Here is a 26899-nt window from a genome sequence, read left to right on the forward strand (position 1 = left end):
TATCTTTCAAGCTAACAAAAAGAATGACAAAACAAGCATTGGTGAGGGTATAGAGAAATAAACATTCTCATACCTGGCTAGAGAGATGGGGTAATTGCTAATTTGTGTTAGAAAAATCTTAAAACTATTGATATCTTGTGAATCCACAATTCTATCTTTTCCAAGTTACCTTAAAGCTAAAACCACAAATATGCCCAAAGTAACATTTATAAGTATTTCATCACAGTGAAAATTTGGAAACTAACTAAATGTTTTTAAATAATGGAATTGTCCAGAAATCATGACATCTATAAAGAAAAATACTGTGCCAGCTATAAAACCATGTTATAAAAATAGTTCTAGGCTCGGGGGAAAATATGCTATGTACATGAAAAGAATGAAAGCAGGCTATCAACCAACATGTAAACTGTACAACCCAGGGTGGTGGTGAATTCATACCATCATTTAAACTGTATACAGCAGCACTTGTGCCTTATTCCCTGGTCTTGGTCAATCACCAGATATCCAGTAGGTACTGAGATGCATTATAGTGATGTCACTACCTACACAGAATGTAATTAGATTCCAGTGTAGCCTGCTTCTCCAGAACGTGACAACCTAGAACTGTCAAATGATTCTAGATGAGGAATTGATCATCTAGAATCATTTGACAGTTCTAGGTTGTCATGTTAGTGGCAGGGTAAGAAGGAGTGAGATAAATTCCACTTTGCAGGCCCAGTGAAATCTGACTTCAATAACATTGATACTTTTTTTTTTTTTTTTTAAGACGAGGTTTCACCATGTTGGTCAGGCTGGTCTTGAACTCCTGATCTCAGGTGATCCGCCCGCCTTGGCCTCCAAAGTACTTGGATTACAAGTGTGAGCCACCGCGCCCAGCCTCTAATAATAGCTTATTATTACCCTAGCGACACCTCCCTCCCTGTCCCCAACACTTCTCCTTTCCCTTATCTTACTTTTTTCCTTCTGAATATACATCATCTTCTAATACTTTCTGTAACTGATATATTTATTGTTTTTATTATCCTTCTCCTCCTCCTGCTACTAAGGCAGAGATTTTTGTCTGTTTTATTCACCACTATATCCCCAGCCCTAGAACAGTACCTGGCACATAGCAGAACTTCAGTCAATATTAATAAAATGAATGAATGAATGAATAAAAGCTCTATGTATCCCATGCACCAGGAACCTTAATTCAATTGGTTAAGGATAGCATTTAGGAAAAAGGGATCACAAATGGGGAACACAAGAGGCATAACTGAAAGAGGATAGTGGCAGCCGATCCTCTTTGCCTTGCTAGTGGTGTGAGGGTGCTGGGTAAGAGTTGACTAGTGATAAGTGAGCCAAATGTCTCTTAATGCAAACTTGAGGAGCTGCCTCTAGTGCTCCATGAATTGTCCCCAGAGACACCACCCACTGGATCCACAGTGAGGGCCCCAAAATGAGAGACTAATGAATACTCCTTCTCTTTTACTCTCTTCTAGATTTAAAGCTCATGGGCCCTTCTCCAACAATCCAGAACTCTGAATCAGGAATTGGAGGAGTATGTGACAAGACAGTAGCATTCAATTATGTCTCACGAAGAGAATAATTAGGAAACTAAGCGAATATTCACAATGATATTCATTTCTAATGTTTTTTTTAAATCCACACTTTGGCCTTACTACTTAGAACCCTTTTTTTGCTTTCTATTTTCAAATTCATCGTTCCCAGAAGGACCATAGTTTTACCCTGGAAAGACTAGCTCTTTGAATCATACCACATAATAATGTTCATTATATTTTCCTGATGAACAAGATCAGTTTGGAGCTTGCTTAGACTGAAGTTAGATTTAAGAACGTGTGTCCTGCCCTTCTTTTCCTCTCCTCGTGTTATCTGTCATAGCTACTGGCTTTTGCCTCTTTGCTGATCATTAGTTTGAATGTGCCTACTATGAATAAAGCCTTCATTTTTATGTTTTAACAAAAGAAAAATAAGTTGTCTCCCTCTGCGAGTACAAAACAGCCAGGTTTCACAACATGAACAGGAACTTCAAAATTATTGCCAGTTCCTGGCATGAAGATAATTCTTCCAGAATTGCAGTTTTTTCCAGTCCAAATTATACTTGAAAAACTACCAGCTCCCTAGAATAAACTCTTTGCAATGTCCAGCTCATACCACCCCCACAATAACAGGAAGAATACTGCTTCATATTTCTCCCTTGAAAGGCAATGCACTCTAGCTGATAAGAGATCAGAGCAGATACCATAAAACCTGGCTGTATTTATGACTCTATTTCTTAAAGACTGTGTTTTTTTCTTCTCCCCTCCTCTCCTCTCCGCTTCCCTTCCCTCCACTCCCCTTTTTCTCCTCTCCTCTCCCCTACTGCTCTCTCTTCTGCTACCCTCCCCTTTCCTCCCATTCTCTTCTATCCTCTCTTCTCATTTCCTCCTCTTCTCTCCCTCTCTCTCCTTCTGAAATTAAATATTCACAGCAGGGGGCAGTGTCTCGTGCCTGTAATCTCAACACTCTGGGAGGCCAAGGCGGGCGGATCATGAGATCAAGAGATTGAGACCATCCTGGCCAACATGGTGAAACCTTGACTCTACTAAAAAACAAAAAAAAATTAGCTGGGTGTGGTGGTATGTGCCTGTAGTCCCAGCTACTCGGGAGACCGAGGCAGGAGAATAGCTTGAACCCGGGAGGTGGAGTTGCAGTGAACTGAGATGGCACCACTGCACTTCAGCCTGGCAACAGAGAAAAAATTAAATATTCGCTGTAAATACATTTATACTAGGGTTGACAATACCAACTGTTGGCAAGGATGTGAAAGAACTAGACCTCTCATACATTGCTGGTGGAAGTGTAAAATGGAACAACCACTTTGGGTAAAGGTTAGACAGTTTCTTACAGAGTTAAAACATGCATCTACCCTATGACTCAGCAGTTCTGCTCTTAGGTATTTACTCAAAGCATATGTAAACATATGTCCACAAAAGACTTGTACAAGATGTCAGAGCAGTTTAATTCAGAATATCCCTAAACTAGAAACAACCCAGATGTTTATTAACAAGTGAATTGATATACCAATGGTGGTATGTTCATACAATGGCTTACTACTCATTAATAAAAAGAAATAAACTGCAGATATGTGCACTGACCTGGGTGAATCTCACCAACATTAAGTTGAATGAAAGAGGGTAGACACAAAACAGCACATTACCGTATATTTTTTATTTATATAAAGTTTTGGAACAAATAAAACAATTTTGTGGTGATAGAAATAAAATCACTGGTTCCCTGGGGCAACAGGAATGGTAATGGTGAAGGGATATTGGTGAAGGGATATTAACTTAAAAGAGAATGAAAGCACTTTCTGGGTACGGTGGAAATGTCTTTTATCATGGTTCCAAGCCTGTCTGTAATTGCCAAAACTCACCAGACTATCCATTTAATAACTATGCATTTTTTACGTGTAAATTCATCCTGATGTCTAAGAAAGAGTTTAGAAAATATTTATTCCTCAGATTACAAGGATAAATCCTGCATCGGCCTTTCTGTAAATTCACATATTTGGTAGGCTAGAGGAGGTGGGTTGAATCAGTGAGGTCATGAGTCTGTTGGTAAAACTCCTATCTGCCTCATTAAATTCAAGAGATAGTTACTGAGTGCTTCAATCTGCAGCATAATATGTTAGGAGGCTTTATTGGAGATATAAAGATGAATAATTCAGAATTCCCACTCTCCAGTTGCTAATTATTTTTGGCCTAATGGTGATTTAAAAAACAATGGTCATGCACTCAGCTAATAACTGTAAAATAAAGAATAAGCGGGGAGCACAGGGTCATGCTTAATGCATACTTAATACTCAGGAATGTCACAACAAGCTGTTGGATATCTTATTTATACATGGTTTCTAAGCCCTCTAGAAAGAATTTTGAGGGGGAATTTGCAGTCCAAAAATGGATTCACAAGCACTGGAATTAATATTCTTGCACCGGAAAGTTAGGACAGGGTTGCCTTCCTTCCCCTGGAAAGGATGTCCAGGAACATAGGGGCCAAGTTTAAGATGATATTGAGTCAAAGGGTGAGCACTTTGAGATACAGGGATGGGAATGACAGAAGATAGTTATTAGAATTGTCAAGAGAAAGACTATCTAGAACAGCTTCACATGGTCTTCAGCTAGGTCTTTATTAAAGAGAGTTGTAAAACTGGAAGATTAAGTATATTATAGTAAGTCATCTCAACAGTTTTACACAATAGAAGTTTATTTCTTCCTCCCTCAAAGTGCTGTGTAGACCGTCTTGTTTGAGCAGCTCTCCTGGGCCTCCAAGTGGTGACCGGGATCCAGATTCCTCCATTTCGTGACTTCAAAGTAGCTTTGGTACCATCTAGAGCCAAACAGAGATGGAGAAACACATAGTAGATTAGGTGGAATGTTTTATGGATTACACCTGGATGTGGCATACATCAAGTCAGGGCACAGTCCAAGGAGCAGAAGTCAGTTACACGATCCCACTTAGATGCAAAGGTGGCTGAGAAATTTAGCTTAGCTGTGTGCCCAGCAAAGAGGAGAACCAGATTGGTGAATGCCAACAGTTTTAACCGCAGTAATTTGAGAACTATATATACGCAGTGTTCAATTACTCAAGAGTTGCTGAAAGAGATTCCATAAAGCAGGGGACGAGGAGCAGCATTCTACTCTTTGAGCAGAAACTGCTGTGCAGGCAGGGCATGGTGGTGATTCATGTTTGTAATCCTAGCACTTTGGGAGGCTGCGGTGGGAGGATCATTTAAGGTCAGTTTTCTAGAGTTCCAGGCCAGCCTGGACAACATAGTGAGACTCTGTCTCTACAAAAAACAATTAAAAATAAAGTAAGTGCTGTGTTCCTTTTTGGGAGTAGACAAGCAAATCATCAACAGTTGAGACCAAAAGAACAACCCTGTGTGGCAAATGCTAGGTTATCCAAGAATCAAAGAAGAAAAAAAAGCAGCAGAAGTCCGAGATCAGAATAACTCAGTCAAAAACCTGATAAAATGGCTGCTACGGTTTGATGACCCCAAGCCTGGAATTGATGTATGAGCTAGATGTGGTGGCTCGTACCTGTAACCCCGGCATATTGGGAGGCCAAGGTGGAAGGATTGCATCAGCTCAGGAGTTTGAGACCAGTCTGAGCAACATAATGAGACCTCATCTCTACAAAAAAAACTTTTAAAATCAGCCAGGTATGATGGGGTGCACCTGTAATTGCAGCTACTTGGCAGGCTGAGATAGGAAGATCACCTGAGCCCAGGAGGTCAAGGCTACAGTGAGCCATGATTGCATCACTGCACTTCAGCCTGGGTTACAGAGTGAGACCTTGTCTCAAAAAATGAAAGCAGGGACTCAAATAGATACTTGCACACGAATGTTCTTAGCAGCAGTATTCACGATCATGGAAGATGGAAGTAACCCAAATATCCATCAACAAATTAATACATAAATAAAATATGGCATATACACACAATGAAATAGTATTTGGCCTCAAAAAGGAATAAAATTATGATACATGCTTCAACATAGATGAACCTTCAAAACATTGCTAAGTGAAATAAGTCAGGCACAAAAGGACAAATATCGTGTGATTTCAGTTATGTGAGGTGTCCAGAACAGACAAATTCATAGAGGCAGAAAGTACAGTAGAGATTACCAAGAGCTGTGTGGAAACAGTAATGAGGAATTATTTTTGGATGGGCACAGAGTTTCTGTTTAGGAGGGTGAGAAAGTCCTGGAAATAGTGGTGATAATCAGGTAACATTGTGAATGTACTTAATGACACTGCACACTTATAAACGGTTAAAATGGTAACTTTCTATGTTGCGTGTATTTTACACAATAAAAAATTTTCAGAAAAAAATGAGGGACTTGGGCTCTCTAATAGAGAAACAAATCGTGTCAAGAGCCAGACAAATATTCCACTTGGTGGATAGGGATGGTAGGAATCCAATAAAGCTTCAGAAGACAGAATTACTTCAGCTGGGCATTGGAGAATTTCAAGCTGGATTTGGGGAGGAAGAGAACAGAGGGAAGATGCATTCCAGGCTGTGGGGAAATGTGAACAAAGGCAGAGTCATAAAAGTATATGGCATATCTCAGTTAGAATGGCGATCATTAAAAAGTCAGGAGAAAACAGATGCGGGAAAGGATGTGGAGAAAAAGGAAAGCTTTTGCACTGTTGGTGGGAGTGTAAATCAATTCATCCATTGTAGAAGACAGTGTGGTGATTCCTCAAGGATCTAGAAATAGAAATACCACTTGACACAGCAAACCCATTACTGGATATATAACCAAAGGATTATAAATCATTCTATTATAAAGACACATGCACACATATGTTTATCGCGGCACTGTTCACAATAGCAAAGACTTGGAACCAACCCAAATGCCCATCAGTGATAGACCAGATAAAGAAAATGTGCCACGTATACACCATGGAACACTATGCAGCCATAAAAAAGGATGAGTTCCTGTCCTTTGAAGGGACATGGATGAAACTGGAAACCATTATTCTCAGCAAACTGACATAAGACCAGAAAACCAAACACCACATGTTCTCACTCATAAGTGGGTGCTGAACAATGAGAACACACGGCCACAGGGAGGGGAACATCAAACGCTGGGGCCTGGGACGTAGGGGGCTAGGGGAGGAATAGCAGGGGGTAGGGGTATTGGGGAGTGATAGCATTAAAAGAAATACCTAATGTAGATGACGGGGCAATGGATGTAGCAAACCACCACCATGGCACGTGTATACCTATGTAACGAACTTGCACAATCTCCACATGTACCTCAGAACTTAAAGTATAATAAAAAAAGAAGTATGTGGCATATCTAAGAAATGGTGATTAGCTTAGTTGACTCAACACATCTCCTGCTTTCCCTAGCTAGGGTTACTGATGTTATTCCCTTGGAACTATGTTGGGTGATTGATAGTTGCTCAACACTTCCCAGAACCTAAGGCACAGAATATTCCTGCCTTACTTAACAGGAGCAGCATAATCCTCAGTCACTGCACATGAGTGTTTCTACTTTGTTCATGTGAGAGGAGTTTATATAACTATGTAATATACATGTATTACATTTTTCAAGGGAGTATCATTGTGTTCTGGAGAATTTCATCTACAAAATCTATTTATATACTGTAAGATGCATGGACAGATAATATTTCTGAAATGTTAATTCATTTTTTTCTCTCTAATGCTGTCTCCTTTGTTTCTCCTTGTTCTAGCAGATAGGTGAGTTTGTACATGCTGCCTCAAGGGAGGAATGAGACAGGGTGGTGCTTTAGATTGCTACAAAAGCTAGACATGACTCCTTTTCTCTGGAGTAGGCATCATTTTAATCCTTTAAAAATCAATGAGACAAGGCCTGGTACAGTGGCTCATGCCTGTAATCCCAGAACTTTGGGAGGTCAAGGTGGGAGGATCAATTGAGTCAAGGAGTTCGAGACCAGCCTGAACAACATAGTGAGACCCTGTCTCTACCAAAAATAAAAATTTGCCAGATGTGGTGGTGTATGCCTGAGTCCCAGCTACTCTGGAAGCTGAGATGGAGGATTGCTTGAACCCAGGAGGTTGAGGCTGCAGTGAGCTATGATCGTGCCACTGCACTCCAGTCTGGGCAGCAGAGCAAAACCTTGTCTCAAAAAACAACAACAAAAAATCAACAAGATGGAAGTTTCTGAATGTCAGGAGTGAGGTTTGTTTATTTGTGAGTGTGATTTTGATTTTAACTTTTTACTCCCTGTCCAAGATAATTGTGAGTAACATCAATAGTGTATTGTCTCACTAGCTGCAGTTTCCACCCTTCTGCTGAAAATGAACTTTAACTTCTCACCTCTGAGCTGTTCTGGGTCAGGAGCTGCTTTAACTCATCTTTAGGTCCCAAGAATGGATTGACCACATTCCACAGCCAAACCCTGTAGGTCAGCCTGGTACACTCTTTGAAGGAAAGAGATGTTCTGATCATTTTATTACTTGTCCTGTGACAAAAATGAGGAGCTACAGGGACAGCCAAACTGACCTTCATGGCTGATGAAGTGGCAGTCTCTCTCTAGTGAGTGCATCAAACAGGAAGTAAATAGAAGTTCTAAACACATGTTTTTATAGTTGAAAAAAAATCCAACCATTCTCTAGCTAACTGATCAAAACTAACACCACCAATAAAGGGCAAACAGATATGCTGTGCCTCCAGATTAGATACCGTGGGTAGGATACAACCTCACTTCATTGCTCTAAAGTGACAGACTTAACCTTTAAAATATCCCCTGATTGCTTTCAGGAAATGTGGGGCCTACTTGTAGTTAGTTCTCCTGGCGAAAAGATGTACCTTCCCAGCCAGGTGTGGTGGCCCATGCCTGTAATCCCAGCACTTTGGGAGCCCAAGGCAGGTGGACCACTTAAGGTCAGGAGTTGGAGACCAGCCTGGCCAACATGGTGAAATCCTGTCTCTACTAAAAATACATAAATTATCTGAACATGGTGGTGGGCGCCTGTAATCCCAGCTACTTGGGAGGCTGAGGCACAAGAATCGCCTGAACCTGGGAGGCAAAAGTTGCAGTGAGCCGAGATTGTGCTACTGCACTCCAGCCTGGGTGATAGAGCGTGAATCAGTCTAAAAAAACCAAAAAAAAAACGAAAAAGAAAGATGTACCCTCCATATAGCAGTGCATCCCAAAGCAGTGCTTCTCAAACTTTAGCATGCTTGCCAATCACCTGGAGATCTTGCTCAAATGCAGATTCTGGTTCATTAGATCTGGAGTGGTGTCCAACATTCCACATCTCTGACAAGCTCCTAGGTGATATAGCTGTTGCTGGTCTGCAGGCCAAACTTTAAATAGCAAGGTCCTAAAGCAGTGGTTACAATGATGCTCAAAATGTGGTCCCCAGACCAGAAGCAACAGCATCACCTGGGAACTTATTAGAGATATAAATTCTTAGAACCCAGTGCAGACCTACTTACTTACTGAATCAGAAACTGTGGGTGTGTCCAGCCAGAGCCAGGACTAATGTTAGGCAAAGGAGTTGCCTAGGGCACAAAATGTAAGGAGGCACCCACTCAGGGTAGTGCAAGTACAGTGTGTGAGTTTGTCAGACCTGAGACCAAAATCTGTTTGACAGTCCCTCCTGGGGATTCGGATGCCTGCTAGAATTTGAGAACTCTTGTCAACTTTCTTATCAGTAAATCACCTCACTGCAATAGCAGCCCAATCATATCTCTGTTATCTGGGTTCCAATTGAGACCTATTGAATCAGAGTGCTTGGGAGTAGAAAAATTTTCATCTGGTTAGGAGATGTGAGTAAGAATGCCCGTTAAAGAGCTGTTTGTCACAACAAGGATTTGTAAGGGAAAACAAACAAATATCAACTATGATGCATTGGACAAGCAAAATGTGTGGGGGCATATGGCAGTTAGAAGTACAAAGCTCGATGTATCATAGAGCTACGTGACAAGATCTTAAATCAAAGAATTGGACAAAAATGGCAAGAAATGTGATTTAGAGCAATGTACCATTTATCCAAATTGAAAATTCACATTTTTCAACACTATTTTAATAAAGATACATAAATAGAAAGGGTACCACAGGGGAAGTGCAATGGGAGTGGAACCAAGGCTAAGGTCCCCTTTACACTTTGCAACCCAGTATTCCAGTAAATATTATGTTTCCCACCCCCAGATCTTTATCCATGCTGTGTCAGTCTTTTGATCTTTCTTCACCTGGCTAACTACTCTTTATTCTTGTCAATTCAGCTCAGGTACTATTGCATCAGGAAAGTGTCTCTGACCCCTCTGGCTGGGTTAAGTTTACCCATTGACTTTCATAGCACTGGGCTATTTAGTCACATGACATTTTATTAATACTAGAATCATTGATCTGTGTGTTTTTAAGCCTCTCCAGCCCAAGAATCTGCTCTTATCACGTTTTATAGCTTAGCACCTGTCAATATTGTACCAGCAACTCAATAGGTTCTTGAATGTGGTAGGGCTTAACGTTAAAGCAGACGTAGTAAGGCTTAACCAGCACTAGAAATATTATTTATATCACTTACACAAGACCTTGTACTGAAAGGACTTAAGACAGCACATGAGAACTAAACTTCAGAGAAGGGGAAGGTGGAATTTCACTGTCACAGGCCAGCAGCAAAAGCAGTCCCCTGCAGCCACAGGGAGCCATCATGCCTGCCTCTCTGGACAGATCATGACCCGAAGCCGGAGCCTGCAGTTCTGGCTGTGGCTGGCTTAGCAAATGATCTTCATCCCTGCCTTCTACTGCCATCTCCAGGGGACTGGTTGATTTTCACCCAGCTGCTGGCTTCCAGCTGGTAGGAGAAAATCACAACTCTGAATTAAAACCACCTTCATTAGTGATAACTCATTCTAACCCCTTCTCTTCCAGGTCTCTCAGAGAGGTATTGCAGACCCCACAATTTCCTGTCAGGTAGAGACCAGAAGACCATTTTCTAATGTCTCCTCATGTACAGCAAATAATTTCTGAATGTATAACCTCATAAGAAAACTCCTAAATTATGAACTGCCATTGAAAAACCAGGGAGTTTGTGAGAGATTAATGTAGAAAATTGGAAAGTTCATGTCTTAAAAGATTCACAAACCTTCCCTTAAGAAAATATTTGCAGTTATAGTTGTGTTTGCCTCCAACAGAAAAGAAAATAAATGTTTTATTTGGAGCAATCTTATATGAGAATAAAAAGACACCTGAAACACTCAATCTAAAATGAATTTGCCTATTTTGTGAATTTTCTTCAGTTTTATATCATTGTGTTTCTTAAAGAATCATCATAAAGTTTTGGTTTTTTTTTTAACACAGCAAGTTATTCTTGCTTAATAATAGAAAAACACATTTGGTAAAATCTAAATTCAATTGGCTAGAAAAACCTTTCCTATAACCTGTAAAGTACTCTCTCAAAATATGTCAAATAATGATCAGGAGAAAAGAATGGGATAGTCGTTAGAGCCGGATTTCCTAGCCTCAGCACTGTTGATATTTTGGGTAGGATAACTCTATCTTGTAGAGGTAGGGAGAGAGGGCTTTTTCATGCATTATGGGATGTTTAGCAGAATCCTTGGCCTCTACCCACTAAATGCCATCAGGACTCACCCACCTCCAGTCACCAACAACGTAAATGTCCCCAGGATCAGGGAGTTGAGAGCCACTGCACTAGAGTGAGACACAAAGCCATTCACAGATAAGATGGAGTCTGTAAATTAGAATGTGAGACAGAATATGCAAACCCTTCCCCTAATCTAAACCCCAAGGATGTGGCTTTCTCATTTGAAAGTGTCAAATTTGTCAAAACTGTATTTGGAAGCAAATCCTTTTTATTATATAACAGTTCAAAATCTAGCCAGGAGACACCTAACAAAGGAAGTCTATGTTTTAATAATTAATATATTCTTTCACCAAAAACAAACTGACCCTTGGATTTTGGCTTCTAACAAATACTACCCAAGATGACAAAAGAGCTATGTTGACCTCAGTGAACAAGCTTAGCCATTCTTGAAAAGAAATAATTAGAAATTTTAAATGCTATAATTCATTATAAAGTGCCTGTGGTAGGCAGAATACTGCCTCTCCCCACCGGCTAAGATGTCTGCATCCTAATCTCCAGAACCTGAAAGGCAAAAGGGACTTTACAGATGTAATTAAAAAGGAGATGGTGAGATTAGCCTGGATTATCTAGGTGGGCTCAATGTAAGCACAAGGGCCCTTATAAGGGAAAGAGGGAGGGAGGCAGAACAGTCAGTCAGAGAAGATACAGTGACAGACACAGAGGCTAGAGTGATGCGATTCCTGGCTTTGAAGATAGAAGAAGGGGCCATGAGCCAAGGAATGCAGGTGGCCTTGAGAAACTGGAAAACATAAGGAACAGAGTCTCTCCTGGAGCCTCCAGGAAGAGAATTCAGCCCTGATGAAACCTTAAATTTAGCCCAATGAGACTCTGACCACCAGAACCATAAGATACTAAATTTGTATATTTAAGCTGTTTAATACATGGTACTTTGTTATAGCAGCAATAGAAAACTAGTACAGTGGCTGTCTATGAGCACAGCACCATCATGGGGAAAATCCAACAGAATTATTCTGTTTTGTGAAGCCAGGAAAGGGAAGCCGTTTTTTAATTTTTATAACCATAGTTGCTATTTTAAACCATAGAGATCTCATACAATACAATGATGCACCATTTCACCCTAATAATAGCTAAAAAGTATATAGCTCTTAGCTGTCAGACACTAAAGTAAGAGTTTTAAATACATTAATTCATTTAATCATCATGACAACAATATGATTAAAATACTTTCACTATCCTCATTTTGCTGATGAGGAAACAATTTTGAGCTCACACATGGCTAAGAAATGACAGCACTATGCTTCAAATCCAGGCAATCTGGCTCCACAATCCAAATAAACGCCACCCAGAAAGATCGATGAAGTTCAGGTATTGAATGTTAAAAAGCAAAACCCTGGACTTCTACACCCAAAGAAGATATTTGACCATAAGTACTGTGGCATCTGTGCTTCCAAGTGCGAGGACATCTGCTGTTTTTGCCACCCAACACGCTTGCCACCTCATTTTGATGGTAGCATCTTAAGTTTCCCTTGGGCAACCCTTTTCCTCATTGTGTACAGTCTCCATGGGACTGTCAATCAAGATGTCCCACCCTTCACCTGGCCAATGTAATACTAACCACCTCCACATCTAGAAACTGAATCTTGGATTCTCCTTACTTCCTGCTACCTGACCCCCAGAGGGTCCCTGGTTCCTGTATTTTCTAAGGCCTACTTGTTCAGCTTTTTCTCTGATTTCCTGGGCAATCCCATATCCTTCCAATAAAGCGCTTTTTCATATAAATGTATAAAAGTCTATTACTTTCTTCACAAATAAAAAACCTAAAGTTGGCATTCAAAAGACTTCTTGTTTACTGAGAACCCAAACTGGACATTGCCTTTCCGATCACATGAAAAGAGGCTGGAACATTGATTTTATAGGGCTAGAAGAGGCAGAACACAGGAAACTGATGAGATAATAGACAGAGCTCATAGTGAAGGAGGGTGAAGACTGCAGGGCCATGCAAATAAGATGAAGCTGCAGTTCAATAATCAGTCAGGAGCAGTTTGGAAAGTAGATGATTTTTCCTTAATAGTTACTGTTGCGTAGACTACGTATCCAGAGTAAACTATGAGCAATGATTCAACAATCCCAGCATCCACTCATATGAACACAAACAATAAGGGATGCGTTGAACCTAGATAATGCAAGCAGTGAAGTGAGGACTTCCCTGGAATACTGAATGCTTTTATTGTCTTCATGCACTGCTGTAGGTAGCTATCTCGATCGATTGGATACTGTTATTGACTATTGTAGCCAAGATGCTGTTGACAGAGTTGACAAAGATTACTTCTAACAGAATATGACCTTAATAGGGCTCATTTCTCTTATAGGTACGTATAAAAGTAGGACATGAATAAAACTTATTTTTGATTCCCTAAGCTTCTGCAAGCCTATGCATTGTTCCAATCAAAAAACGTTAGATTGAGATGCATTTTCCCTCTGCAGTATCTATTACATGTATAACTAAAAAGCCACAGCCTCCAATCTCTCCATGTTAAGATTAAAAACTTTAAGATGATCAGCAGCTTCACTGACCGGATTTTAACAGGTCTTAAAGTCACTTTCAGTTGTCAAAACTTTTTTAATTACAAAAAGCTGCATTTTTCCAATAAATGAAATGTCAAACACTTTGAGATTGCCTGAGGCAGACTTTTTAAAGTGCTGTGGGTATTTTTTTCTAACTTTCCATTCGTGACTGATTCAGGCACATTAAAGTCCTTATGTCTATTGTCATCACCTCCTCATCTTTTTCAACAATTTTGTCCTAGATTCAACCTATAGAAGACAGTTTTACTGTCACTGTTTAAGAATGTCACTAAGAAGTCACTCTACTTTTCTGAGATAGCTAACTCCAAGCTGGGTAGATCTTATGAAAAATTTTCCAGTTTAGTCTTTTGACTAAATATGATATATTTCTAAAGACATTAAGAGAACAAGAGAAAATTAAGAATGTATTCAGATTTCAGTGTATTTTGTTTTATTACAAAACTATGTTACAGTTGGCCTGGGCTCATAAGTCACCAAGGCAGACTTCTAATCACAGCATACCCACTAATTAACTATACCTCTGTGATAGATTGCAAAAAATGTCCCCAGTCCTTCACCTTTCTCTGTTATAGCTTCCTTCATCAAAAAATGGAGTTTATTTCCCCACTCTTAGAATAATAGCCATTCTTGTGATTTGCTTTGGCCACTAGAATGCTTCTGTGATGTTGTGTAAGTTCTAAGTCTAGGCCCTGCAGCTTCCACACTCATTGCTCTTGGGACCCAGCACCACTATGTGAATAGACCTGGGCTTGCCTGCTGGAGGTTATAAAGCCATGTGCCAAGATGATTTAGCTATCCCAACCATCCCAGCCAAGGCCCCAAATAGAAGTGAACCCAGTCAGGATCAGCTGAGCCTAGTTCAGACTATAAGGACTTCCATCAGAATTATTAGCTAAATCAATAGCTATTTTAAGACACTAAGTTTTGGGGTGTTTTTTACACAGCAAAAGGCAACTGATATAGTAGCACTTAAGTGGAACAGCTAAGTTCTCTGGGCTTTGTAGAATGAGGGGATTGAGGTAGCACTATAATTCTCTCATTGTAAAAGCATTCTCAATAATATATGTATGATAGGGTTTGGCTCTGTGTCTCCACCCAAATCTCATCTTGAATTGTAATCCCTACATGTTGAGGAAGGGGCCTATAATCCCCACGTGTCCAGGGAGGGAGGTGATTGAATAATGGGGACAGTTTTCCCCATTCTGTTGTCATGATACTGTTGTCATGATCTCTCGCGAGATCTGATGGTTTTACAAGTGTTCAGACGTTCCTCCTTCGCTCTTCTCTCTCTTGCCACCTTGTGAAGAAGGTGCTTGCTTCCCCTTTGCCTTGCTTGTAAGTTTCCTGAGGCTTCCCCACCCATGCAAAACTGTGAGTCAATTAAACCTCTCTCTTTTATAAATTACGCAGACTAGGGCAGTTCTTTATAGCAGTGTGAAAATGAACCAATACAATGTACCACCTTGTTTACTCCTCACCACTCAAGTTGCGGAAAGCTAAAATGGAATCCACATTATTATCTGCAAGGTTTCAAGATGTATAGTGTAATATATAAAAATGCTTGTAAACATTAAAGCATTATACAAAGTTAAGCAGTAATTGTAATTACAGAGAAATTGGGAGTACAAAGTTAGTCTAAGGAAAATAAATGAAGACCAGGGCAAGACTATGGAGGGGTGCTCCATCTCCTAGGCAGGCTGAGAAATGGGGAGGAAAGAATTAATAGTTACTGAGAACAGGCAACATTCCAAGTTATTTATGTACTACACATTAGCTCATTTCACCTTTAAAATGATCCAGAAAAGTAGTTGTTATTATCAATCCCTCTTACAGGTAAGGCAACTAAGGTTTGGAGATGGTAAATAATTTGCCTAAGTTCAAACAAAATGAGATATAATAACCAGAGTATGCACACAGGCCTTTGGACTTTAAAGCCTAAGATGTTTCTTTCCTATCACTACCTTAGTTGTTGACAAGCCACCCAGCAGAGTCAAACTGAAATTAGTTACCATTAAGCATTTTTTTTACTTTTTATTTCTCATATTTTTGTCTTATGACAGAAAGATATGCCTCTGTGAAACATGGGCATTAAGGTATTATCCATGCATGCAAGATACTATTGTCTCAAAACTGCTACTGTTAAATATTGGGACATATTTTCCAATATACTTTCTCTATACTGGGTTTTCTTAATTAAGTGAAAAAACATTTTAATTATTGTTTTTTAAATCATGTCCATAATATATGAACAGGTGTTTATTATAAAAAGTCAAACAATCTAGTTCAAGATCAGCCCAGTCAACATAGAGAGATCTTGTCTCTACAAAAAGTAAAAACAAATTAGTAGGGTATGGTGGCAGGCACCTGCAGTTCCAGCTACAGGGAAGGCTGAGGCAAGAGGATAGCTTGAGCCAAAGAGTTCGCGGCTGCACTCCAGCCTAGGTGACAGAGCAAGACCCTATTTCAGACAAAAAAAAAAATAGTTAAGCAAGCAAAAAATTTGTAAGACTTTTAAAAAAAGTGTCAGTTTGGTGTGTACCCTTCCAAACATATAACAAAAAATATCATATTGTATTATAATATATTATATCTTACTTACATGCAGGCTTTTTTGTTTTACATAAATGGGATAAGTCTAGCTATATTTGTTGCAAATTTCTTTCACTTAGCAATATGTCTTGGAGATCTTTCTACATTAGGACGTATAGATCTGCCACATTTTTTCAAATATGCAAAAGTTGCATGTACCACATTTAACCCTTCTCTTATCCATGTGCATTTAGATAGTTTCCGACATGCTGCTGCAACAACATAATTATGAACATCCTTTCTTTTACATTCCTGCAACAAATGTAATTGCAAATATAGCATTGTAAACATGAAACAGTTTCTATTTATGGATGAAAGCAGTTTTAATTTGCAAAAAGGCTGCCACATTTACCGTCTAGGAGAGCAATTCGGAACAGGATATAAATGCCCATTTCCACCACACTAGTGAAAATCAGATATTATATATTTTAAAAATTTGTCCTAATTTGATTAGAGAAAAATAAACTTTTATTGCATAATTTACATTTTCCTGATTTGCATTAGTTTGTATGTTTATCAGACATTTGATTTGCTTCTTCAATAAATTCTTAATGTAGTTCCTGTGTTAAATTTTAATTGTTTTTCTTTTGCTTTGGAAACCAGATATTTTATGTATATATAAAATGGACATATAAATATATATAATATGGATATTGATACTTTAATATATATATAAAATATTCTCTCACTTTGTCACTTATCTTTATGCTATGTAGAAAAATGTTAAATTTGCGTGCATTCAGATGTCAATTTTTTATGGCTTCCATGCTTTTAAAAATGTTTTCCCCCACTCTGAGATTGTGTGTGAGTGTGTGTGTGTGTGTGTGTGTATGTGTGTACTTCTAGTACTTCCTAAGGTTTTTTTTAACATTTAGGTATTTAATTCAACTGGAATTTATTTTTGTATTTGATGTACAGAATGGGGCTGACTTTTAACCCAATGGATCGCCAGTTTTTACAACATCATCTTCTATCACCCACCATGTTCTATGCCAATGTGTGTTTTTTTTAATTGATACATAATATTTTACATACTTGTCGGGGAGGGTACATGTAAGTACTTGTTACATGCATAGAATGTGTAATGACCAAGTCAGGATAGCTGAGGTATTCATCACCTTGAGTATTTATCATATCTATATGCTGGAAACATTTCAAGTCCTCTTTTCTAGCCACCTTGAAATATACAACACATCATTGCTAATTATAAGCACTCTACTCAACTACAGAAAGCTAGAACTTTTATCTTCTATCTACCTGTACATTTGTACCTATTGACCAGCCTCTCTTCATCCTCCCCATGAATGCCAAAGTGTTTTTATTATTTTAGCTTTTGTATTAGTCCATTCTCACATTGCTATATGGAAATACCCAAGACTGGGTAATTTATAAAGAAAAGAGGTTTATTTGACTCACAGTTCCACATGGCTGGAGAGGCCTCAGGAAACTTACAATCATGGTGGAAAGCTGTTCACAGAGCAACAGAAGAAAGAATGAGTGCCAGCAAGGGAAATGTCAGATGCTATTAAAACCACAAGATCTCATGAGAACTCATTCACTATCACAAGAACAGCATGGTGGAAACTACCCCCATGATTCAATTACCTCCCCCTGGATCCCTCTCACCATATGTGAAGATTATGGGGATTACAATTCAAGATGAGATTTGGGTGGGGACACAGTCAAACCGTAACAGCTTTATACCATGATTGTTGTCTGGTACAGTAAGTCTCCATCATTATCTCTATTTTTCAAAAATGTATTTGTTATTCTTATATGTTATCTTTTTTAATATATGCTTTAAGTTCTCGGTACATGTGCAGATCTTGCAGGATTGTTACATAGGTATACACATGCCATGGCGATTTGCTGCCTACATCCCCCTGTCACCTACATTAGGTATTTCTCCTAATGTTATCCCTCCCCAACCTCCTCGCCCCCTGTTATTGCTCCCTTAGCCCCCCACCCCCCAACAGACCCCAGTGTGTGATGTTTCCCTCCCTGTGTCCATGCGTTCTCATTGTTCAAAACCCACTGATGAATGAGAACATGTGGTGTTTTGTTTTCGGTTCTTGTGTCAGTTTGCTGAGAATGATGGTTTCCAGATTCATCCATGTCCCTGCAAAGGACATGAACTTATCCTTTTTTATGGCTGCATAGTATTCCATGGCATATATGTGCCACATTTTCTTTATCCAGTCTATCATTGATGGGCATGTGGGTTGGTTCCAAGTATTTGCTATTTTGAACAGTGCTGCAATAAACATACATGTGCATGTGTCTTTATAATAGAATGATTTATAATCCTTTGGGTATATGCCCAGTAATGGGATTTCTGGGTCACATTGCATTTCTATTTCTAGATCCTTGAGAAATTGCCACACTGTCTTCCGCAATGGTTGCACTAATTTACACTCCCACCAACAGTGTAAAATGTTCCTATTTCTCCACATCCTCTCCAGCATCTGTTGTCTCCAGATTTTTTTTTAATGATCGCCATTCTAACTGGCATGAGATGGTATCTCAGTGTGGTTTTGATTTACATTTCTCCTTTGAAAACCAGCAGTAGACAAGGGTGCCCTCTCTCACCATTCATATTCAACATAGTATTGGAAATTCTAGCCAGAGCAATCAGGCAAGAAAAAGAAATAAAGGGTATTCAATTAGGGAAAGAGGAAGTCAAATTGTCTCTATTTGGAGAAGATGTGATTGTGTATTTAGAAGACCCCATCTCTCAGCCCAAAATCTCCTTAACATAATAAGTAACTTCAGCAAAGTCTCAGAATACAAAATCAATATGCAAAAATCACAAGCATTCCTATACACCAATAACAGACAGAGAGCCAAATCATGATTGAAACTCCATTCACAATTGCTACAAAGAGAATAAAATACCTAGGAATACAACTAACAAAGGATGCGAAGAACCTCTTTAAGGGGAACTGCAAACCACTGCTCAAGGAAATAAGAGAGGACACAAACACAAGGAAAAACATTCCACACTCATAGTTAGAAGAATCAGTATCATGAAAATGGCCATACTGCCTAAGTAATTTATAGATTCAGTGCTATTCCCATCAAGCTACTATTGACCTTCACAGAACTGGAAAAAGCCACCTTAAACTTCATATGGAACCAAAAAAGAGCCTGCATAGCCAAGACAATCCTAAGCAAAAAGAACAAAGCTGGAGGCATCACACTACCTGACTTCAAACTATACTATAAGGCTACAGTTATCAAAACAGCATGGTACCAGTACCAAAACAGAGATATAGACCAATGGAATGGAACAGAGGCCTTGAAGGTAATGCCACACACCTACAACCATCTGATCTTTGACAAACTTGACAAAAACAAGCAATGGGGAAAGGATTCCCTGTTTAATAAATGGTGTTTGGAAAGAAAGCTGGCTAACCATGTGCAGAAAGCTGAAACTGCACCCATTCCTTACACCTTATACAAAAATTAACTCCAGATGGATTACAGATTTAAACATAAAACTTAACACCGTAAAAACCCTAGAAGAAAACATAAGCAATACCATTCAGGACAAAGGCATAGGCAAGGACTTAATGACTAAAACACCAAAAGCAATGGCAACAAAAGCCAAAATAGACAAATGGGATCTAATTAAACTCCAGAACTTCTGCACAGAAAAAAAAAAAATCATTAGTGTGAACCAGCAACCCACAGAATGGGAAAAAATTTTTGCAAGCTACCCATCTGACAAAGGGATAATATCCAGAATCTACAAAGAGCTAAAACAAATGTACAAGAAAAAAACAAATAACCCCATCAAAAAGTGGGCAAACGCTATGAACAGGTACTTTTCATTAGAAGACATTCATGCGGCTAACAAACATGAAAAAATGCTCATCATCACTGGTCATTAGAGAAATGTATATTATCTTTATGTAAATTTTACGTTATTAAATTTGGAATCAACTTATCAATATTCTAATTGGCATTGCATTAAATTTATAAATTAACTCTGGGGGAAAATGACAGCTTTATGTGACAGGCAGACTAATGTTCCTCTCCCTAAATAATCCGTGTCCTAATGCCTGAAACCTGTGGATATTTCATGTTGCAGGGCAAAGGGGAATTAAAGTTGCTTATGAAATAATCAGTTGACTTTAACATAGAGAGATTATTCTGAATTATCTGGGTATGCCCAACATAATCATAAGGGTCCTTAAAAATGCAAGTGGGAAGTGGAAGAATAGAGTCAGAGGGAGATGATGACTATGGAAAAAGGGTCAAGAGATGCAATGTTGCTGACCTTGAAGATGGAGGAAGAAGACCATAAACCACGGAATGCAGTGGCTTATAAAAGCTGGAGAAAGCAAAGAAATCAATTCTGTCTTAGAGCTTCCAGGAAGGAATGCAGCCCTGCTGACACTTTGATTTCAGCCCAGTGAACTTCTAGCTGGCAGAGATGTAAGATAATAAATTTGTGATTTTAATTTATTTTATTTATTTTTCTCATTTTATTTTATTTAAGTGCTAGGGTACATGTGCCCCAGCACACATGGTTTGTTACATAGGTAAACATGTGCCATGACAGTTTGCTGCACCTATCAACCCATCACTTAGGTATTAAGCCCAGCATGCATCAACTATTTGTCCTGATGCTCTCCCTCCCCAACATCCTGACTAGGCCTACTCTGTGTTGTTCCCCTCCCTGTGTCCATGTGTTCTCAATGGTCAGTTCCCACTCTTAAGTGAGAACATGTGGTGTTTATTTTTCTGTTTCTGCATTAGTTTCCTGAAGATAATGGCTTCCAGCTCCATCCATGTTCTTGCAAAGGGCATGATCTCATTCCTTTTTATGGCTGTATAGTATTCCCTGGTTTTTATGTACCACATTTTCTTTATCCAGCCTATCTTTGGTGGGCATTTGGGTTAATTCCATGTCTTTGCTACTGTGAATAGTGCTGCAGTAAACATACACGTGCATGTCTCTTTACAATAGAATGATTTCTATTCCTTTGAGCATACACCCAGTAATGGGATTGCTGGGTCAAATGGTATTTCTGGTTCTAGGTCTTTGAGGAATCCCCACACTGTCTTCCACAGTGTTGAACTGATTTAAATTTTTTACAGTAGCAATAGAAAACTAATACACTCTACAATACCAAAATTTCCGTAACAATTGGAATATTTAGTTACAAGCAGCAGAAATAGACTATGGCTAGCTTAAATACAAGAAGAATTTATTCCAATAATATTAGAGACTGTATAAATAACAAAATCTTTGGAGATTAGAACCTGGAAGTGAAGCAAGAACCAAGGAAGGCCAGACAGGAAGAGGCATAACCAGAGTTTTTACATCAGTCAGTGTTCAATTGAAAAGTCAGAAACCACTTTAGATATTCAAGTAAAGGGAATTTAATATAGGGAATGGATTAAACAGATGTTGGAAGTCCTGAAAGAGCAAAATGAAAAGTGGGGCCAAAGAAAAAGGGAGCAGAAGAAATAACTATGGATAGAAGTTATTCAGGGGTGAGTATGATACTACTGCTCCTGAGCTGGAGCCCATGAGCCTGCACTCACCATTGAGCTTCTGAAGACAGCGCTATTGCCACTACTACTGTTGAAACTGAACCATTTCTACTGAGCAGGAAACCAGGATCCCATATCTCACAAATCATGCTAGAGCCCAGAGCTTTCTAGTTACCTTCAATTAATTTACCTGATGGTGCTGTTGCCAGAGACTTCCTCCAAAAGTGTGGGGAAAGATTTTTCCCTTGCCTTAAAGTCTTTCATCATTACTTTCCATTAGCAGAATCTAGCAGAAAGCCAGTTACTGGGAGTTCAGGGGATGTAGTTTGCAGGGTTTTAGCACCAGTAATTCACAACTGAGACCAAGATTTGAATACAGAGATGAGAGATACAAGACATCATTTGGCACAGAAAGAGTATGTTTAGCATGTTAGTTTTCTACTGCTGTATAAGAAATTATCACAAATGTAGCAGCTTACAGCAACCTACATTTATTATCTCATAGTTTTCTTGACTCAAGAGACTGAGCATGGCATAACTGGGTCCTCTGCTCAGGGTAGAGACAGAACACAACTGGGTCTTCTGCTGAAAGTCTTGATCAAGATGCCAGTCAGGGCTGCTGTCTCATTGGGTCTCCAGATTCTTGACCAAACTCACATGGTTGTTGGCAGAATTAAGTGCCTTGTGATTGAGGTCCATACTTTCCCTCTGACTGTTAGTCAGGGGCTATTATCACCTCCTAGAAGTTGCCCACAGTTTCTTACCATATGGCCCTTTCAAGATATAGCAGCTCACTCTTCAAGGCAGCAGGAGGATCTCTTTATCCAGTCTGCTGAGATAGAGTTTTATATAACGTCATATAATCAAGGGAATGACTATTCCATCACATTCACCATATTCTATTGGCTAGGAGCAAGTCACAGCTTCCACACACACTCAAAAGGAAGGGATTCTTTAAGGGTGTGTTCACCATAGTTAGCATATATATGCTGATATCAGCACCACACAACACTGGTTCTGGACTCCTATGACTGCCATAGGTATGAATAATTTCTAAATTTCCCTGTATCTTGACCTCAATCCTTCAATATTCAAGGAGTGTAGCATTCATTGGCTGAACTCTTGTCATGTGCTCACTCATCCTCTTCCTAGATGGCAAAGAAAGGGGAGAATTTTCCTCCTGTATTTTCTTTTTTATAAATTTATTTTTTATTTATGATTGACATACAATTGTTGTACATATTTATAGAGCACAACATGACGCTTTGATACATGTATGCATTGGGTAATGATCAAATCAGGTTAATTAGCATATTTATCACCTTAAATATTTATTATTTTTGTGATGAGAACATCAAAAACCTCTCTTCTAGCTATTTTTGACATATACAATACATTATTCTTTACTCTTGTCATCGCACTTATTGAAGAGACCATCAGAACTTATTCCAACTATTGAACTGTAGCTTTGTACCCACTGACAAATCTCTCATCATTTTCCTCTTCCCCCTACACTCTTCATCCTCTGATAATAACTTTTCAACTCTCTACTTCTATGAGAGCAACTTTCTGGAATCCACATAAGAGTGAGATCACGTGGTATTTGTCTTTCTGTGCCAGGCTTATTTCACTTAACATGATGTCCTCCAGGGTCATCAGTGTTGCCACAAATGACAGGGTTTCATTCCTTTTTAAGACTAAATAGTTGTGTATATGTACCACATTTTTTTTATCCATTCATCTGTTAATGGACACTTAGGTTGATTCCATATCTTGGCTAGTGTGACTGGTGCTGCAATGGACATGGATGTGCAGACATCTCTTGGACATACTGATTTCATTTCCTTTGGTGATACACCCAGGAGTGGGATTGCTGGATCATATGGTAGTTCTTTTTTGTTTGTTTGTTTTATTTTATTTTTATTTTTAATACTAATTATAGTTTTTCATGGGGTATAGCGTGATGTTTTGATACATGTATATATTGCGTAATGATCAGATCAGAGTATTTAGCATATCCGTCACCTCAAACACTTACCACTTTTTCTGTGGTGAGGACATTCAAAATCCTCTTTTCTAGCTATTTTGAAATATACTATATAATATTGTTAACTATAGTCACCCTCCTTTTTTCATAGTGGTTGCACCAATGTTACACAAAAAAGATCCCTCCCAGATAGAATGTTTTCTTGGACATTCACTTGTTATACCTCCCCATTTATACAGGTCTTCCTCCAGAACATAATGTAAGGTGTTGTGGTTTTTTTCCACACAAGACTTGCATGTTGCTGTTAGATTTTTATTATTAGTCAAGAATCTCAATTGCAAGTGACATGAACCATAACAAATATTGGCTCAGATATTGAGAATACTAGAAATGCAGCTAATTTAGAAACCCCAGAAAAATCCTTTCCTCTCTCTCTCTTTCTCTCTCTCCCTTCTCCCCACCCCACTCTTATGATCTCATAGTTTATTTTTATTTATTTCTATTTTACTTTTTGAGACAGAATCTCACTCTGTCCCCCAGGCTAGAGTGCAGTGACACTATCTCAGCTCACTGCAACCTCTGCCTCCTGGGTTCAAGCGATTCTCCTGCCTCAGCCACACAAGTAACTGCGATTACAGGCGCACGCCACCACGCCTGGCTAATTTTTATATTTTTAGTACAGACGAGGTTTTTGCCATGTTGGGCAGGCTGATTCTCAAACTCCTGGCCTCAAAGTGATAAACCTACCTCGGTCTCCCAAAGCACTGAGATTACAGGTGTGAGCCACCGCGCCCAGCCTCATAGTTTATCCTTTACCTGCAATCCCACCAATAGCAAAAGACCTTTGTTTATAAGATAGGGAAACGTGTGACTTATCTGCACAAAGATAGTGTGTATTAAATTCACAACCCAAAAATCTGAATGCATAAACATTTAACTTTCAAATCTGATGTTTAAGTATTTCATTGGAAATCAGAAAACTCATACATTAATCATGAGGCAATTTTTACCATTTAATCACCACAGAAATCTTTAAAATAATGTGCTTTATATATGTTACTTAAAATAATTAAATTTTCAAAGAACCTTAAAAAGCGTAACTTTCTTCCTTTATCTTTAACTATACTTAATTTAACTATTAATTAAGCCCGCAAGGTAGTCGGCAGTATAAAACTTAATTTTGCTAATTCAAGGTAACTCAGCCTTTTGTAGCTTGAAACTTAAACTCTTTTGAGTAACTTAATATTCCTCTCCCCTTCTTCTCCCCAGGAATGAACTAGTTTCCTTCTGAGTGGATTACTACAGATCAGACTTCAGTATGGAAAGGCTTAGATGCAAGCCTTGTCTTTTACCAGAATTTATTGAAATTTAACTTGCTTCTCTGGTCTTTGTCATTGAGTTCTGGCATTTATTCCCTTTGGTGATATACCCAGTAGTGGAATTGCAGGATCATGTGGTAGTTCTTTTGTTGTTGTTTTACTTTATTTTTAATACTAATTGTAGATTTTCATGGGGTATAGTGTGATGTTTTGATAGAAACAAAGTCTACTTTGTTTCTGAAGTTCTTAATCCCATCATGGCCTGTGGCCACCAGGACACAATTCTTATTCTTCTCCATCCTGACCCCAGGCACCCTTTGGTCCACTGGTGCTATCTTAGACTCTAAGAGGTTTAGGAACAGTCGGCTACTTTCCCCACACCAGGCTAATGCACATGAGGCCCTGTGAGGCTGATATCAGGTAGATCTGCTTGGGGACCTCTCTTGGTCTCAGTGTCCTCTGTTCTGGTGCCTTGCTAAATGAGAGGTTTCTCTTAGAGCCTTTCAGTCTCCTGGCTACAGTTGAAATGTGTGGTGCAATTCCTTCCACTTCAGATCCCCAGAACATATCTGAGGCTTGCATCACCCCTTCTCACTCCAGACCCATTCCAGAGAATGGGGGCTGAGTCCCCATACTCTGAGGGACACACACTGATCTCAAACGTTCTCATTTTCCTCTCCAAATCTGAACTTTTCCTTTCCGTAATGGAGTCATCACCCGGTATGGAGCAGGAATTATTTTACATCACTGTGCATTCTTACTCACTTCGTTGTTTATGGCTAAACTCTATGTTCTATCACTTAAGAATTTGTAAAGGGTGTGAACTGTAATAAATGCTCTTTGAAAATTCTCAACTTCTTTAAAAATATAAGGTGGCATTTTATTTTATTTTATTTTCAAATATCATTCTCTTTTAAAGAAATTGCTTAATTTACAGAACTGATTTTTTTTTATTGTACTTTAGGTTCTGGGGTACATGTGCAGATCAGGCAGGATTTTTGCATAGGTATATATATGGCAAGGTGTTTTCTGCCTCCATCCCCCCGTCACCTATATCTGGTATTTCTCCCCATGTTATCCCTTCCCAACCTCCCCACCCACTGCTGTTCCTCCCCTAGTCCCCAACTACTGACCACAGTGTGTGATGCTCCCCTCCCTGGTCCATGTGTTCTCATTGTTCATCACCCACCTATGAGTGAGAACATGTGGTGTTTGATTTTCTGTTCTTGTGTCAGTGTGCTGAGAATGATGGTTTCCAGATTCATCCATGTCCCTACAAAGGACTCGAACTCATCATTTTTTGTGGCTGCATAGTATTCCATGGTGTATATGTGCCACATTTTCCTTGTCCAGTCTACTAACTAATGTCCTCATAATGGATAATGCCTGCTTAGTTCAAACTTAATATTTCTTTAAACTTGGCGGAGTGTGTGGGAGGAGGAAAAATAGGCAGTCCACAACTAATGATCCTAAAATTTGAATTTACAAAGTTGTTTGGACATGGTGTTCTTTAACAAAATACCTTATCTCTCTAGGGCATGATTCCCTTTTGCAGAAATTTGTATTAGTTATAATAGCAATTTTTTCCTCTAGGCATCAAAACTAGTTTTTGGCTTTATTTTTCTTATTCATTGTGTCATATGCAATTAATTTTAAGACGACTACCTCAAAACACGTTGACCATGCTATTAACATATTCAGGTTAGCCCAGTCAACGATATAGAATTAAAATGACAAAGAAAATGTGTGACATTTAACTTGAAATCAGAAATAAGGTGCCCAAGAAGTATCAGAGAATTCTACAAA

Source organism: Aotus nancymaae, unplaced genomic scaffold (assembly GCF_030222135.1).
Source record: "Aotus nancymaae isolate 86718 unplaced genomic scaffold, 86718_ANA_hifiasm-v0.15.2.pri h1tg000058l, whole genome shotgun sequence".
Lineage (NCBI taxonomy): Eukaryota > Metazoa > Chordata > Mammalia > Primates > Aotidae > Aotus > Aotus nancymaae.